The sequence below is a fragment of the Glycine soja genome, chromosome 8 (genome assembly GCF_004193775.1).
Source record: "Glycine soja cultivar W05 chromosome 8, ASM419377v2, whole genome shotgun sequence".
NCBI classification, from domain to species: Eukaryota; Viridiplantae; Streptophyta; class Magnoliopsida; order Fabales; family Fabaceae; genus Glycine; species Glycine soja.
The window spans coordinates 20,179,673-20,184,329 of record NC_041009.1 but is presented as its reverse complement, the minus strand read 5'-3'; the positions used below and the strand labels follow the sequence as shown (position 1 = coordinate 20,184,329).

The 4,657-nt window shown below is 33.6% G+C and overlaps 1 pseudogene; it reads left to right on the top strand.

Annotated features, from left to right (window-relative positions):
- Window positions 1-2,673: 2,673 nt before the first annotated feature.
- Window positions 2,674-4,337, top strand: LOC114424000 (annotated as a pseudogene).
- The last annotated feature ends 320 nt before the right edge of the window (window positions 4,338-4,657 follow it).

The following is a 4,657-nucleotide window of genomic DNA, read 5'->3' as shown; positions in this document are numbered from 1 at the left end:
CATTGTATCTATTTATAGCTAGGTACTATTAGTCTATTATTTATTCTATTTTTTTATTATTTTATAAACAAATGTTCTATTTTATTTCCTATCAAATGAATAAATCAAATTTATTTTTTTTTCTTCAAACCATTATTTTAATACAATTATTTTTCTTTATTTATTTAATTATAAAAACCTCACCATTTTGTAAAATTTTATTTTTTTTTTTTACTAAAAAACCTTTTTAATTTATTTACAAAAAATGGGATGTTATAGGGGATATTTACGAACCCAATGATCTTCCTTCATATAACCTGACACTAGGAAATGAAGAAGTAAGTAATATTCAATTCATTAGATATACACCTCAAATAAATACTGACTTTATCATCGGAGTCCCTTTTCAGGTATCTCACCCCATATCAAAGAAGGAGCTCACTCGAAGGAGAAGATGACATTTAGTAGATCAGATGAGTGAAAGACTTAGTAAGAACAATATATATTTCACAAATTAACCCTGTTAAAATAAACTAAAAACAACTTATATATATAAAAAATATAATCAACTTTCAAAAATACAAATAAATTCGTAAATGCTATTTTTAATTATCACATACATTGTGCATAATATTTCTACCGTAAGAGCTATTTCATCAAGTTTCACACGAGATGTTAGTCACATTCACACAAATCATGCATGATATGCGTACCAATGTTTCTAAGTAAGGCTTGAAACTCAATTTCCTTTTCGGCTTTATTATTGTTACTTGTATTGCACATCAACTGCCTCTTTGCAAATTACCATTACCCTTTTCTTTCCCAATTAAGCTCGTGTGTGGGCATCAACTTTCTGCTTCCCCTGGACTCGAGCAATAACTCATAGGAGTACTACTGGCATTGATGACACCGGAACACGTTGTTGAAAGATGGAGTCTTAAATGGAGTTGTGGAAACTGGGACCCAATTTCTTAATTAATTGTAGTATTACTATATGTAAATTCATTCGTTAATTAATTAAACTGAGTATGTTTTTTTTTCTTAATGACATAAGAAAATAAAATTGATAATAACTAATCAATATTGTTTTTTATTAAAAAAAACTTTCTCCATTCCAATTATAACAAAAGAGGCTATAAATATTCCTTAAAAAGTTAAAATCACCAAAAAAATTGTATTGGTCACATTGGATTATTCTTATAAATTGTTGAATTTTTTTGCTTTGGTTCAATTCATGTATCTTTTTGACCCATAAGCAAGGAATTAGAAGTAAGCAAAAGAGGAAGGCTCGAACTTGTGGTAAGGAAAGGGGAAAATTCATTTTTTGTGTGAAAGGAAATAAAATGATAAATAAAATTGTGATAAAATAGGATGAATCGAGACAGTATTTTATAAGTATATAATTATCTTGAATAAATTCAGTATTTTTTATTTCTTGATCGTCTGAAAAGAAGAATTTATAAAATAAATAAAAGTATAATTCACTTTATTTCAATTTTAAACAAATATTATTACAAAATTATTGTATGATCGGTTTTAAGTACAAATTAAAAGAGGAAGATTGTTTTATGTTGATAAATGATATACAAATTTTTCGAATATTTATGACATTGATAAACAATATAGTCTGAGTAACTAATAAGAGTCATTATTCTTGTTAATAAATAATTAATACATAATTTTCTTTTATTTTAATCCAACGAGTTGTCACATATGTGTAAAATTTCATTACGTTCACATAAATAAAACTGATCTGTTTAGCAAAAAAAAATTATATGTAATTCTGATCATGTATAAAATTAATCACACATCACCAGTGGAATATATAAAAATAAATCCATAAATTTTTAACTCCAAAGAATTAGTAAGTAGAATAAGACAAAACCTCACGTATGTCTCTATAACTTGAGGGTGTTTTCAGTCTTAGATTGTTGTCATTCCTTTTCTCTAAAAAATTTTAGTAAGCAAAAGTAACTACTTTTTTTTTTAATCATAATATAGAATTGCATTAGAAATCGTAAGAGGAAGTGTTGATAATGTTTTTTTCATAACAGCTTTCTAAAAGCAATTGACAAATGCTCGATCCGGAGAATATTTTATTTTGAAAGAATTGGTTCTTTCTAATAAAAGATTTGTACAGTGTCTCAGTGCGGCAAAGCCTCTCCTTGATTGACAGAATATTCTTCTTATAGATGACAACCAAAACCAACTAAAAATCGTTAGCAGAATGAACTTTTAACAAACACAAAACTAGAAACCGAAGGGGAAAAAAAGTTGCATGGCCTTGTTGAACTGGAAATTCTTAATTTTTTTTTAAATACGATGTTTAGTCACAGGCTAAGAGAATTTAGGTACTATTCTTCAATAATACCATTGTTTAGTGTTTATTTTGCATCAAGGTTTTAAATATCAGTCGGTGACCGTGATTTGTACTGTAACATCAAGATTTTTTAATTGTTTATAACCGGAATTGGAACCGCATCAGCTGCATTTGTCGGCAATTTACCGCAATATCAACAAGCGCTACGAAATCGCAAAGTGACCGTGACCGATACTTAAAACCTTGTTTTGCATCTTGGAAGCTAATTTTAAACATTAAAATAAAAAGAGTATGTATGCTGTCTCTTTTAAATAGGCCAAGTGCACCCTTATGTGCAAACAGTGACTAATTAAGGTCATAAAATCACTCTAATCCTTTCAAATTTTTTCTTCCAGGCTTCAGGCACCTCTAGTAACAATGGAAGACATAAACAGGTGGCTATCTTTCTATGTGAATGGAAGTGTTAACCATGATTTCGCCATACGAAAGTATTGCCCTGCAAGAATGGAGCAAGAACAAGGAGGAGAATGGCAAGATCAAGAGGCAGCAGTAGTTTTTTATGACACTGAATTATGTTCTTCTTCTGATGCTACAGGTGGCAGCACTCCTTGTTTGGTTTCATCAGAAGTTGATGACTTTGTTGATGGCTTCGTCAACATGAATTCAGTATGAGTATGAGAATGAAAATCAAGGGTCCCAAGAGAAGCATCATCAAAGTTTTGACCACTTTGTGGTGAATGATGAGGATGATGCATACTCCATGGTGAATGGTGGAGTCTTTGAATATGTTCCAACCACCTTGGAGGATTCAGAATTGGAGATCCATGAAGCTCTCACAACAACCATGTGGGAGGAAGAGGTTCAAATTTGTGGCTCTTTTGGTGCTATACCTGAGCTCGTGCCTTGTGCATAAGAGGCCAATCTTGGTGTGAACCAAGGGTTAGACTTGGCCTGTGCTGAAGCTGTGGGATGTAGAGACAACCAACAAGCAGAGTTGCTGCTTAGAAGAATTTGGCCTTTGGCAAGTCCTTCAGGAGACGCGCTGTTTTGCCAAAGGATTGAAGTGTAGGTTATCACTTCTTCCTCATAATGTCATTGCAAATGGAACACTCACAAGCATTTCCATGGATGTGCCTTTGATCTCTAGGGAGAATAAGATGGAAGCTTTTCAGCTTCTTTACCAAACCACGCCTTACATTTCCTTTGGTTTCATGGGTGCAAATGAAGTCATATATCAAGCATCACAAGGAAAGAGCTCAATGCACATTGTCGACTTAGGAATGGAGAATACCCTTCAGTGGTCTTCCCTAATTAGGGCCCTTGCTTCAAGGCCTGAGGGCCATCCAACGCTCCGGATCACCGGATTAACCGGCAATGAAGACAACTCAAATCTTCAAACAAGCATGAATGTGCTTGTGGAGGAATCAAGCTCATTGGGAATGCATCTTGAATCACAATTTCTGAGTCTCCAACTCCTTCTCTTCTTACTATGGAGAAGCTGATCTTGAGAAAAGGTGAAGCTTTGTTTGTTAATAATATCTAACAGTTGAACAAATATGTCAAGGAAAGTAGAGGCTATCTGAAGGAAATTCTTCTATCAATAAAGAAGTTAGGTCCAACTGCACTTACAGTGGTGGAGCAAGACACAAACCACAATGGCCATTTCTTCCTTGGGAGATTTTTGGAATCACTTCACTATTACTCAGCCATATTTGATTCTCTCGAGCCAAGTATGCCAAGAAATAGCCAACACAGGATGAAAATAGAGAGATTACACTTTGCAGAAGAAATTCGGAATGTTGTAGCTTATGAGGGTCAAGATAGAATAGAAAGACATGAAAGGGTAGACCAATGGAGAAGGCAATTAGGCCGAGCAGGGTTTCAGGTAATGCCACTGAAGTGCAATAGTCAAGTTAGAATGATGCTTTCTGTTTATGACTGTGATGGATATACATTGTCCAGTGAGAAGGGAAATCTTTTACTAGGGTGGAAAGGAAGGCCAGTAATCATGGCTTCTGCATGGTAAGTTGCAAGTTAGAATGATGCTTTCTGTTTATGACTGTGATGGATATACATTGTCCGGTGAGAAGGGAAATCTTTTACTAGGGTGGAAAGGAAGGCCAGTAATTCATGGCTTCTGCATGGTAAGTTGCAAGTGTGTGATTTTCCCTATTCAACAGTCAGAAGAAACAAGGACCAGAATCATCATGCACTTTTGCATATTCACTCATTGAAGATACAAAATTTTCCAAGTATGTTTTGAGTTAGCTATTTGTGATTGTACTTCTTGATCAAGGAATTCAGTCCTAGAATTCCTTTGGTAATGTTTCAGATACGAAAGTAATCTACGGCCACAAC